Genomic DNA, 14,081 nt, shown 5'->3' with positions numbered 1-14,081 from the left:
TGTATCACACAAACCATGTAAGACGTTACTCGGCAGTTTTCTCATGATATAATATGAACTTGGTCGAAGCGAAAGCTTGCCAACACATATTTCGAGAAATATGTAAGCGAGATATACTCATCTCGAAATCTCAATGAAAAGCGGAGGTCTAATAACAACACCCAATATTTCACTTAGCAATCTTTATGGACTAACTCCAATATAATTTGCTAGAGAATCAACTAGACATTCAGACTCAATCTAGATTAAAGTAAATCAAGGAGTTAATATCTCTCTCTTGTTTTGATTTACTCGAGCTAATAGAAATCAGTGAGTCTTTAATCAAACACAAGGAATAACTTGGATGGTACCAAAGACCAATATACAAGGATCAATCAATGAAAATCAACAACCAAAGGTTGGATTACTCTAATTGATGATCTAACGCACAATCTGTATTATTTCAATTATAAAGATAAAACAATATAATGCGTAAATTTAAATAACACAGACACCAGAAATTTTGTTAACGAGGAAACCACAAATGCAGAAAAAACCCAGGACCTAGTCTAGATTGAACACACACTGTATTAAGCCGCTACAGACACTAGACTACTCCAAGCTAACTTCGGACTTGACTGTAGTTGAACCCCAATCAGTCTCCCACTGATCCAAGGTACAGTTGTACTCCCTACGCCTCTGATCCCAGCAGGATATTGCGCACTTGATTCCCTTAGATGATCTCACCCACAACTAAGAGTTGATACGACCCAAAATCGCAGGCTTTGACAATAAACAACTCTGTCTCACACAGATAAGTCTATCAAAGGATCAATCTGTAACCCACAGATAAACCCTAAATGTTTTTGTTCCGTCTTTTGATAATAATCAAGGTTAACAGGAACCAATTGATAATCCGGTCTTATATTCCCGAAGAAAAGCCTAGATAAATCAATCACCTCAAAACAATCTTAATCGTATGGTAGCGAAACAAGATTTTGCGGCATCAAAAGCAATGAGACGAAGATGTTTGTGATTACTTTTTATATCTTTCCTATCGGAGATATCAATCTCAATCCAATCAATCTGATTGTACTCGTACGATAGAAGATGCAAGATCAGATCACATAACTACGATAAAAGTACTATCGGTCTTGCTTTAGAATCCCAATGAAGTCTTTAAGTCGATATCCTGATTTTAGAAGAAGAAAACCAAAGGTTAAAGGAGAAACGACTCTAGCACACAAACTAGTATAACATGTGAGGTGTGGGGATTAGTTTTGCAGAGTTGCTAGATGTCCCATTATATAGTTTTTCAAATCAGGGTTTCGCGTTGGTCACAAAGAAAACAATATCAACCGTTAGAGGAAAACCTGATTTAGATTCAAGCTAATATTTCTCAACCGTTATATCGAAAACTTAGCTTTTTATACACAAATGAAATGCATGCTTCTAGGTTTGTTAACTGTACCCAAACGTGTACATTGTTGGTTCAACAATAATTAAACCAAAAGGTTAGACATATGAGAATTTCATACCAACCATATTCTTCTTCACCATAACTAGTTCAAATGACTCAAATGAACTAGTTAGAGAGTTGTTCAATTGCAAGGAAATCTTATGTACTACAAAAGACACAATTGAAGCAAAGATGATTTGATTCACTCGAATCGGTTCATGAACTTTATAGCCACGGTTTTCAAATTGCATTCCTTAGTATTTATAAGTTTAAGTTCAGAAATCATCTTCAGATATATAACCTTCTTAAGTTCGCACACTAGGTTCGCGACTTAAGCAACCGGGAAGAGTTTACAAACTCCAGCAGAAAATCTCGGCAAAGACTTTCCGCCGGTTCGCGGACTGGTACTCACGCAACTAGTTTGTCAACTCCAGCAGAATTTCTCGGGATGAGAAGTTCGGCAGTTCGTGGACTGAGTTCGCGAACTTGGAAACAAGCCATTCTTCCGGTTTCTCTTGATCAACAAAATTTGCAAACTTTGGTTCAAGGGATAGGACTTATGCACATATGTGTTTCCACAACAATATTTATTTCCATCATTGGTTATGTAATCTAAAATCTCATTCCAACCATTGAAACATTCTTAGAGGACGTTATACAGTTGGTACACCATTTCTCGTTAAAGCAATTTTCAAAGTGATTGAAACATATCATGACTTTCATCACCAGGTAAAGATAAACATGGTCGAAACGAAACACTTACCAATACATATTTCGAGATATAGATAGGCGAGGTATACTCGGCTCGAAATACCAAATGTGTATAATCTAAGTATGTATGTCGCATAAGACTTTTTGTCTTAAGAAGTAGGAGATAGAGTAGATAGACTTTTGAGTGATAGATAAGTTCAAGTCTTCACATACCTTTTTGTTGAGAAGTTCCACCGGTTCCTTGAGTAGTTCTTCTTCTTGTATGATGAATCGCCATGAAGTCCTTAATCTCAACTACACTTTGTATCCTAGTCCGAGACTTAGCTATAGTAGACTAGAAATCAAGACTTATAGTTTTGATCACTAACATTGACAAACATGCTTGAGATAGAAACGCATGCGAGTTCGACCGAGCAATGCTCTAACAATCTCCCCCTTTGTCAATTTTAGTGACAAAACTATCAATACATATGGAATACAAAAAAGATAAAGAAACTTTAGTAGCTCCTATTCCACATGTCTAATCTTCAACGTTCCTCGAAATCTTCGTCACTTCCAAGTACTCCAATGATCCCAAAGGTTGTAAGTTTAGCATCACCGTTGTTGAAGATCCATAGCTATAACAATGAGAAAGCATCGGTCTCGATCATTGTTATACAATGTCATAGTATTATTACACAGTGTCAAAGTCCAATTGTATCACAACTTCAATAATAATACTATGGTGATATGTATCACTCCTCCTTAGTCAATAATCCATCTCACATGGAAACCACTCCCCCTAACACAATGATCCGAAAACCATATGTATTTGTAGTGTGAACTACATATTAATTCTCACCCTTTTTGTCAGTAAAATTGGCAAAGGTACAAGAACGGGATCATAATAAAATTTCCGTAAGAGACATTTCATGACTAAAAGAAAATACATACCATCTAATTTAGATGGAATCATATAGCCGAAGCTAATAGCATTCATCAAGGAGTTTAAAGATACAAGATAACCCCTCTAATATTCCACAGCCGCACTCCCCTCAAGATATTACCATTAAGCACAAGTTCAAAAGAAATCTCCCCCATTTGATGTCATTCCCGAAAGAACAACAAGAGCGACCTTAATTTCAAAAGAAAAGAAGGATTTTAATGGACACCAAAAACCATGAGAATGATTTTCTATATCCAAAAACTCAATCAAATTAATCACAAGAGTGATCAACTTAATTGATTATGCTCGACATAAGAGAACTTACGGAGCATACGACTAACATAACCATTAGAAAATGAATAGGATAATCGTTCATATACTCAACATAAGAGGAATCTTACGGAGTATAAAAATACTCAACTAGATTAATTACAAGAGAACAAATAATTAGTCTAATTGTAATACACAACCAAACTAATTACAAAAGTAATCAATTTAATTGTCATTTGTTTTGCTCGACATAAAAAGACTTATGGAGCAATAACTAAATAACCAAACAAGATGATTAATTTAGTTCAAAAATGCTCAACATAAAGTACCTTACGGAACAACCAACAAATCTAATCAAAAATTAATCAACTTGGTTGTATCTTGCTCAACATAAGACACATTACGGAGCTTCACAATATTACATAAAATATGGATCAGGGATGATCAATACTGCGGAATACACAAGGATTCATTCTATCTTCCACCACTATTTGCATAACGATATTTAATAGACATAATCCTTGAACACTAAATATATTAAGCTATCTTCCATCAAATAATTGACAATATAGGCTTAAATTTTGTATATGTCAAAAGTCTATTCATCCTTAAATCAATATATGAAAACCGATCATGAACGACTTTAGTTTTGACAAAATATGGGACAACATAGTTCACGGACGTAAACACCAACATCCCATAACAAATTACAATATAACAAATCATAAAGATTAATACCGCAAAAACATCATCCTCCAAATATTTTTAGAATTTAATACCAATAAACCTAAAAAAAACAAGAAGATGAAAAGAATAGCTATGTGTAGTCACAATCATTGATATTCCAAGCACTAGTTATTCTTCTAACTAAACCAAAAAGAAGACATACTAGGCAACAAAAATAAAACTCAATTTTTAATAACCAAAAAAACTAAGCCTTGTCAGCAACTAGAGATCGAACATGGACGAGTTCATCAGTTGCCTTCTTTAGTTCATCTTTTAGAAAAACAAGATTACTTGTTACAATCCCGAGATGTTCTCGTACTACTTCAAAGTCTTGAAGAAGATTTCCTACCAGTTGTGAAGACATATGAACCGGTAGGTTGTTTTCATGATCAACTGCATGAAAGCATGTTATGGAGACATCAATCAACTCACTGGTTTTTCCCTGCTCGACTTCAACAATCTTGTTGCTTCCATCCATTGTGCACAAAAAATTCAATAGAATCTTCTGACCTTATGAAACCCAATTTTTATAAGGTATTCCAAAAAACCCTAGGAACCATGGAGTTCGTGTGGGTCCGGTACGTGTGCTTCTTTGTTGCGGTCAAAACACATGTGACACCAAGGAAAAAAGGAGAAGCAAAGAAGTACAAGAGAGTGTTGTCAAACGACAGACACTTAGTGAAAGGATGAAGGAAAAAACTAGAGAAAAAAAATCTTTAAGCAATAACTTAATAGACTCCTGCTAGCTTTCTCAAGATGAGCATCTTGAGAACAAAGAGCATCCTTCTTTTAACAAAAAAGGATGCAACCTTATGCAGTCATGGTGTATTAAGATGAGCATCTTGCTCATCAATATTCACTTCTTCTTTTCCTTTATAAAGGATATTTAGAGAGACATTACTTGTCATAGATGAAGAAGTTTTATCAAGAACATGGTTAGAAGTACCTGAGTCAACTGTTTTCCATGTTTTCTTGATGCTCCGTTTGAGTCTGTTTACACTGATTTTTAGATCTGAGACTCGATTGTTGATATGTAGGAAATCTGGAGCGGAAGTCTTGGATTTGCAGCTTTCTTCAGGGAGAGATAAGGAGCTCAACTTTTCTTTCTTTCTCCTATGCCTTTTTCTTCTTGCAGGGTCATTCACCCTTTCGCCACTCTTCCTTTTTCTATTGTAGGCATTTTTTTTGTTTTGAACATACAATTAAGAAGGAACTTACCACAGTATATTCCTTGAGTGTTTAAAATGCCTTTTCCAACAATGTGTGAAACCGGTTTAATGATTTCTTTAGACATCCAAGTAAGAATGTTATGAATCTTTTCATTCCTCAACCGATAACGACATCTTCGCTCAGAATGTCCTTTATTCCCGCAGTAATAGCAGTTAAAGGAATTATTTTTAAACGTTCTCTTTTGAGAAGATTTAGAAGGAGCAGAATTCTTGTTTTTGGGACCATTGCAAGCTGCCAAAGGTTTTTCACACGGAGAATTATCACTAGCTTTAACAAAGTTGATCTTACTAGTTTTTGGAGCGTCTATACCTTTATAGCCCAGACCACTTGCATCACGTTGTTCTTTACATGCTCCAAGCATAAAATATAATTTTGTAGAGCTAGAATTGAATCTACTCAGACTTTCTTCCAGTGATTTTACTTTGTTAAGAGAAGCTGCAAGCTCAATCTCCAAGGATTTTTTTTTGGCGAGAAGACTGCGCTATTTGTCGCTAAAACGTTTTTTTTGAGAGTCATATCTTTCTTCAGTTTCTACAAGTCTTTCTTTCAACACGAAGAGATTTCGAAAAACATTATCACATTCAGATTTTTTTGTGCATACATCTTATTCACGATCTTTAACGATAGATTGTAAGAGTTTATATCCACCATCATATCCTTTAAAGAGTTTTCTCAATTTTCTGTTTTCTTGACAAAGGGGACGCATGTATTTACTCAAGCAGTTTGTTGACTTCTTTCCTTTCAAGGCACGATCAAACAACTTGATATATTAAGAAACTTCCTCATCAATACTTTTTCCTTCTTCTGAATCACTATCATCTGTAAAGATCATCCAACTGTTCTTCAAGATATTTTTTCCAGTCGAAAACAGATTCAGTCAATGGATAAGTCTTTGAATTTTTCTCAGATGTTTCAACCATTTGAGACTCACGTGAGTAGCTCTGAACTGGTGTTGCGTTATCAGAGATGTTCTTATCGTCCATAGAGTTAGATCGCAAAAAACACAGACTTGTAAGGTATTAAACATGTTTGCCTGCTCTGATACCAATTGAAAAAGCAGGGGTCTAACAACACCACCCAATGTTTCGCTTAGAAATCTGTATGGACTAACTCCAATATACTTTGCTATAAAATAAACTAGACAGTCAGACTCAATCTAGATTAAAGTAAATCAAGGAGTTAATATCTCTCTCTTGTTTTGATTTACTCGAGCTAATAGAAATTAGCGAGTCTTTAATCAAACACAAGGAATAACTTGGATGGTACCAAAGACCAATATCCAAGGATCAATCAATGACAATCAACAACAAGGTTGGATTACTCTAAATGATGATCTAACGCACAACCTGTATTATTTGAGTTATAAAGATAAAACAATATAATGCGGAAATTAAAATAACACAGACACCAGAAATTTTTTTAACGAGGAAACCGCAAATGCAGAAAAACCCCGGGACCTAGTCCAGATTGAACACACACTGTATTAAGCCGCTATAGACACTATCCTACTCCAAGTTAACTTCGGACTGGACTGTAGTTGAACCCCAATCAGTCTCCCACTGATCCAAGGTACAGTTGTACTCCCTACGCCTATGATACCATCAGGATACTGCGCACTTGATTCCCTTAGCTGATCTCACCCACAACTAAGAGTTGCTACGACCCAAAATCGTAGGCTTTGACAAAATAAACAAATATGTCTCACACAGACAAGTCTATCAAAGGATCAATCTGTCTCCCACAGATAAACCCTAAAAGTTTTTGTTCCATATATTGATAATAATCAAGGTGAACAGGTGTTGATGGTGGTTTTTAGCTTAGGGTCAAAATCGTAAAACTGTGCATCTGACATGACGTCACTATGACCATTAGCACATTTATTGAATCAATCAGCATGTCTACGTAACAATTATCGGGGTACCCTTTTTTTTTACATGGGTCATGTTCCACGGCAGAACCCTTAACAATGACTGACATCATCTATGCCTAACCCTAATTCTCATGCTACCGCACCAAGGCATGCCAACAATGCCAGCCGCACCACTGTGCCAATGGCAGACCATGCCAGCCACGTCACCGCGCACAGGCATGCCAGCCACCTTGCCGCGCCATACCATGCCGGACTTCCCTATGCGGTTACCAAAACAAAGTCTGGCGATGATCAACGACCATCCTTCCATCTAAGATGCAAATCTTAGACGTCCAAGGTCGCCAACCAACGCATGGTAACCTTTGGCCCAACGCCAAAACCTTCGTTTTGGCCACGCCTAAACCGCGCCAAGGCATGCCAGCTATGCCATACCATGCCTTCCTTCCCTATGCGGCTACCAAAACAAAGGCTTGCGAAGATCAACGACCACTTTTCCATCTAAGATGTAGATCTTAGCCGTCCAAGGTTACCAGCTAATGCATGGCAACCTTTGGCCCGACACCAAGCCCTAGTTTGGTCGCGCCCAAACAAAGCCAAAACCCTAACTTTTGGACACGCCTAAACTAGGCCATATGAAGCCAAATGAAGGGTTGCAATAATCAACGGCCACTCTTCCTCTCAAGATGCAAAATCTCAACCGTCGAAGGTCACCACCGAGCCGGCAAGTCTCCCAAGCTCAACTTGCCGAACAACAACATGCTACATGTTTTTCACGAAAACACTCGAGACATCAACACATGTCACAAACTGGTGGATGCTCATTGGGTATTAGTTTGGCGGTTTACAGCGTGTGGAGTACACTACGCCCGTTATAAGATAGTGTCATAAGGATAAGGCGGTTAGTAATTACAGGGAGTAATAGTGAAACTCTTTCTTTTATGGAACATCAATTCCAGGAGTTACCGATTACCACCTCCTCTCATTTACTCATCCGTTGTCCATTTCTTACGAGACCAGAGTACGTTTCACTTCGACTTGTATAAATAGGTCTTACCTATTTCCACCGAACAACAAGTTCAGTTCAGGAGGATGCAACACTCAGAAAATATTTGCTAGCTTTCCATCTGTTAGCTTCCCACTTTCTGATACAAGTCGTGAAATAACTACTCTTCCAGAATCAATTGTTCTGGTATAAACACTCTCTTCGCTTCCCTCCTCAAAACCAACCCTTCTCCTTCACTTTGTGACCGAAGCAAGTCTGAAACGACCATTTCTTGGTTTAGGCCGGATTTGTACAGATTGATCTCTCGAATCTAAAGTACTCCCTTGCAGTACATTGTTTAGGGTTTAAACTCGTTTCTCACCCACACACCCGAAATTACCAAAATCAGCAGAAATTGTTTTCACCCTCAAACAATTGGTGACCACAGTGGAAGATTGATCTTTCGGTTACAATGTCAACTTTAAATCCTCGATCTCATATTTCGACCCAGACGTTAGGACGATAGAATCCAAACGACCCGCCCAGGGATCTACGGCTCAGTTAGCAGACGTCCCGGTTACCAGTGATGACACGACAAGGGATGACTGGGGACTTTCCACAGTCACGACGGTGCTTCCTGCAAAACTCGGTCTTACACCCGGGAGATTCCTTTTCATCAGGAGATCCGAAAAATCGAGTAAGTCTTGCTAGACAAAATACATGGTCTACTACTTCAAATCTTCACAAGGGAGCTAAAAAAACCGATAGCCATATTTTTCCCGTGTTTCATGCTTTCTACTATCGCACAACATTCACAATTCATGACTTCCCTGGGGTACTCATGCCACTTATATTCATAACCAAAACCATCAATATTCTAAAACAGTTCATTCCAAATAATAATCCAAAACCCTCAGGGGTAATACTTGTCTATCAACCCAAAAATTCAGAAAATCAAAACCATAAACCAAGCGCTTGTTTGCCTTTCAAAAAAAAAACAGTCACCTACCCGTACGTGCCTACTTTTCATAATAATGATTACCCGTAACTATTCATGAGGTAGCCGACGTTACTACGGTGATATTCGAAGAGGAATTGTTTATGATGAAGTTTTTCTACAAGTTTATGAAAGGCATACCCACGGCTGGGGTTTACACCAGTTCAGAAGAACAATATTTCTACAGATTTATGGAAGGCATACCTATGGCTAGGGTTTGCACCAAAACAAGAAAACAAGAAAACAAATTGAAAGAGAAACGCTGGAGTACATAGCTGGAATATGCTTGCCCACTTTATTGCTATCGCGCTACCGTTAACACCAGGACGTGAGAACAAAGATACGAGATAAAAAGGAGAGCCAACCCCTTTCATACGCATAACACTTTTGGAATTTGAATAAGGAAATGATTTCTTATTTGAGCTACGTATGGAAAGAGGCAACTGGTCCCGCAAGAACAAGTCTTCGTCGCGCCAAGCCAGCGTCGTGCCAAGCCAACAGTATGCGCCATGACCAGCCGACAGTCCGCGCCATACCAAATCCAAACCAGCGTCCATGCCAAGCCAACGTCCACGCCAAGCCAGCGCCAATTCCAAGTCGATCCAGCGCTAACAACTTGCATCTTTCCAGCGCCAGCAGCTTGCATCCTTCCAGCGCTAACAGCTTGCATCTTTACAGCAGCTTGCATCTTTCCAGCGCCAGCAGCTTGCATCCTTTCCAGCGCTAACAACTTGCATCTTTACAGCAGCTTGCATCTTCCCTCCGCCAGCGCTTGCATCCTTCCAGCATTGCTCTTGAATGCCCAGTATAAGGGAATCAGCAATCTAATTTCATTACACGAAAAGATCAGAAACGACTTCTCCAAAATCGAAGCAAAGAAAAATCAGCAACCCCCCTGAGTTCACAAAGACTCTTTTCCCTGTCAGAAGATGCATGATTTCTAGGGACTTCGCCCGAAAAATCGTGCAGTCTATGATGAAACATTTATGTGAGATTCTATATTTCCCCAAGGCGCAATGTCAAAGCATATTTGCAGCCCTCAACCGCACTGCATCAGGGAAGCAGCTGTTTCCAACCAGAGAAGCCGTTCCCTAACCCCAACCTCTCCTGGAAAGCACGATTGATAGATGGAACTGGGGACTCCTAACCATTGTTTGCTTGAAGGGTGTCCAGTTTGACATCACACTGATTAACGCATCCACTCCACTTCAACATCCTCCAGCAACGACTCCACTTCAACGATCACTCCGACAGCCGCTCTGCTTCAACACTCGCTCCAGCAGCCGCTCCGTTTCAGCGTTCTCTCCATAAGCTTCTCCGGGATCCGAAGACGAGGCTTCAGCGTTCGTCTTCTTAAGTTTTAACATCTTCTCCAAGAGCCGAAGCTGCTTCAACGACGCTTGTTCCTGCAAAGGGTCGTACCACCACGCACCCCATGTCAAGGATTATGATCACAACCAACCAATCTTTGTAGTCATGGAAAGTTTGCTCGCTTACGCATCCAGCCAATCCTTTTACTTTCACGGATGCCCGTACAACTCCAGCCAATCCTTTTACTTCCGCGGATGCCCATACAATTCCAGTCAACCTACTTTGTTACCATGACAATGTAGTCTCTTTTGATTACATCTGCTACCAAAATTGTTGCCGCTCATTTGTTGATACCAGCCAGAGCTTCACCACAGCAACAATCACTACAAAGATGGAAACATGTAAACCATACTTAAGGACTGAGGATATACACGGAATCCCTTCACTGTCAAAGATCAGAAGACACAGTCAACCAAAAGTCCATAGCCGCAACAAGATCATCACCTCTCTGTCTAGAAGACGCCTTCAACACTTTACGAGACCGCGGAGGATCCCAAGCCTTCTCAGAGGAAAACAACTTCAGAAATTGAAGAAAAATACGACTGGGGACTTCTCTTCGCAGTCCATCGACGACCATCAAAGACTCATGAGATAACTCCAGAGACGCGGCTGAAATATTTTCTTGAAGAAATAGAGGGATCCATGATAAACAACATAACTCTCTCATTCCTACATCTTCATTATCCAAAATATTTCGTCCATGCGATATCCTGAGCATCCCAGCGTCACATCCAGAAGAGTGCGATAATCTTGTCTCAAATCACGTGGACGTAGATTCAAGGCGATGCAATAAAAATAGGATACACATGGGGACTACCAGCATGAGACTCTTTCACTCCCCTCAACCAGGTTATTTCTGATTTCAACATCATCAATGTCGAAGTTTCACGAGCCGCAAGAATTTCTCAACACGAAGACGTACATGTACACCGAAGACTTCAAGAGTACGCCACAAAGATACATTCACATATTAATCCATGCCATCAGATCAAACCGAAGTATAACTGGGGACTTCTTACCACATCTCATTCCATACGATAGTCCAAGATTCATAAGATGGTTCGAAGGATGTCGCTTGGAACAAAGTCCTGAAAGACTTAATAGCATCGCATCGGCAATGGAACGTCTCCTTATTTCATTCGGGGGCGCCAGAAGTTTTCGACCATACAAGCATTCACATCACATCATCATCACAATCAGAAGGTCCAGGCACTGAACAACCTAAAGTCGAGGATGGACCGACACCGCAACCACAATCTCCAAGATTAACCCTGACATGATCGTTGCCAAGCATATATTCCATCCATCTGTCCCAATAATGCAATGAAGTTTGGTAAATTTTGGAATCCACTGGAGAGACACTGCAGACGAAAGCGCGGATACAAACGAGCAACAGAAGACATAAGAAGGTCAATACCTCTTTTCATACAGACGGAGTTTCTAGAGTTTTGCACAGAATAAAGTTCCCTTCTTGCTCCATGAACGGGTACAGATGACTCGGCGCGACTATGCTACCCCGGGCCCGCAACATCCCTCCTGAATTCTTCCTGAGTTTCATTGTCGGGCCGTTTTCACCTTCTGAACGGGCTCAAAACCTAAATATTCCCTCGTTATGAGATAGGAAATTCTTTTCCGGTCAGATGGAGGGGCGGACCGTCAAAACCCGAGTTCGTACGAGAATTCTACAATGATTTTAGTAAGGAGCACTAACTAGGGTTTCAGCATCCCAAACCCTGATTTCGACAAAGTTTCCAGGCGCCATCACTACCATTTGATAACCGAAGTTCCAGCGTCATCACCATCGTTTGGTATCCGAAGTTCTGAAACCAGTGTACACCATTCTGCAGACTGGAGACAGTTTCTACCATTCCGCTGATTGAAGCCAGTTTCCTCCATTCCAAGCCGACCAATGCCTGCGACTCCCATTCCAAAACGACCAACGCCTGTGGCTCCAATTCCAAGCCGACAATCTACATCTCACCACTTCACGGTCTAGCCAGCAACACCACAAGTAGAATCTATGCAAGGCCGCCAACACGAAAATCACGAACTCTCCTTACCTCTCGAAAAAGGTTAGTCGGGTCTTCTTGACCATCTTTTCACGACTTGTCATTTCGATTTTGTCCTCGCCTGTCACCATCTTATACTTACCTCGCAACAATGCTCCTGTTTCGAGCTAAGCAGGGGACTTAATGTTGATGGTGGTTTTTAGCTTAGAGTCAAAATCGTAAAACTGTACATCTGACATGACGTCACTATGACCATTAGCTCATTTATTGAATCAATCAGCATGCCTACGTAAGAATTACCGGGGTAACTTTTTTTTTTACATGGGTCATGTTCCACGGAAGAACCCTTAACACTAACTGACATCATCTATGCCAAACCGTAATTCTCATGCTACCGCGCCAAGGCATGCCAACCATGCCATCCGCACCACTGTGTCAATGGAAGACCATGCCAACCACGTCACCGCGCCAACGCATGCCAACCATGCCAGCAACACCACTGTCCCAATGGAATACCATGCCAACCATGCCAGCCGCACCTCCGCGCCAAGGCATGCCAACCATGTCAGCCGCACCACTGCGCCAATGGCATGCCATGCCAGCCGCACCACTACTCCAATGGCATGCCATTCTAGCCGCACCTTCACGCCAAGGCATGCCAACCATGCCAGCCGCACCACATGTGCCAATGGCATGCCAACCAGCTTGCTGCGCCATACCATGCCGGCCTTCCCTATGAGGCTACCAAAACGAAGGCGGGAGATGATCAACGGCTACCCTTCCATCTTAGATGCATATCTTAGCCGTCCTAGGTCGCCAAACAACGCATGGTAACCTTTGGCCCAAACCCTAGTTTTGGCCACGCCAAACCACGCCAAGGCATTCCATGCCACATGTGTCAATGGCATGCCAACCACCTTGCCGCACCATACCATTTCGGCCTTCCATATCCGGCTACCAAAATAAAGGTGTGCGATGATCAACGTCCACCCTTCCATCTTAGATGCAAATATTAGCCGTCCAAGGTCGCCAAACAACGCATGGTAACCTTTGGCCAAACCCTAATTTTGGCCACGCCAAACCTCGCCAAGGTATGCCATGCCACATGTGCCAATGGCATGCCAACCACCTTGCCGCGCCATACCATGTCGGCCTTCCCTATGTGTCTACCAAAACGAAGGCGTGCGATGATCAATGTCCACCCTTCCATCTTAGATGCAAATCTTAGCTGTCCAAGGTCGCCAAACAACGCATGGTAACCTTTGGCCCAACGCCAAAACCCTAGTTTGGCCGCGCCAAAACCACGCCAAGGCATGCCGACCATGCCACATGTGCCAATGGCATGCCGCGCCATCCACCTTGCCGCGCCTAAGCCATGCCATGCCGGCCTTCCCTTCATGGCTACCAAAACGAAGGCGTGCGACAATCAACGACCACCTTTCCATCTTAGATGCAAATCTCAGCCGTCCAAGGTCACCAACCAACACATGGTAACCTTTGGCCCAACGCCAAAACCCTAATTTTGGTCACGCCCAAACCGCACCAAGGCATG

This window comes from Papaver somniferum, unplaced genomic scaffold (genome assembly GCF_003573695.1).
Source record: "Papaver somniferum cultivar HN1 unplaced genomic scaffold, ASM357369v1 unplaced-scaffold_133, whole genome shotgun sequence".
NCBI classification, from domain to species: domain Eukaryota; kingdom Viridiplantae; phylum Streptophyta; class Magnoliopsida; order Ranunculales; family Papaveraceae; genus Papaver; species Papaver somniferum.
This window is presented reverse-complemented; position numbering follows the sequence as displayed.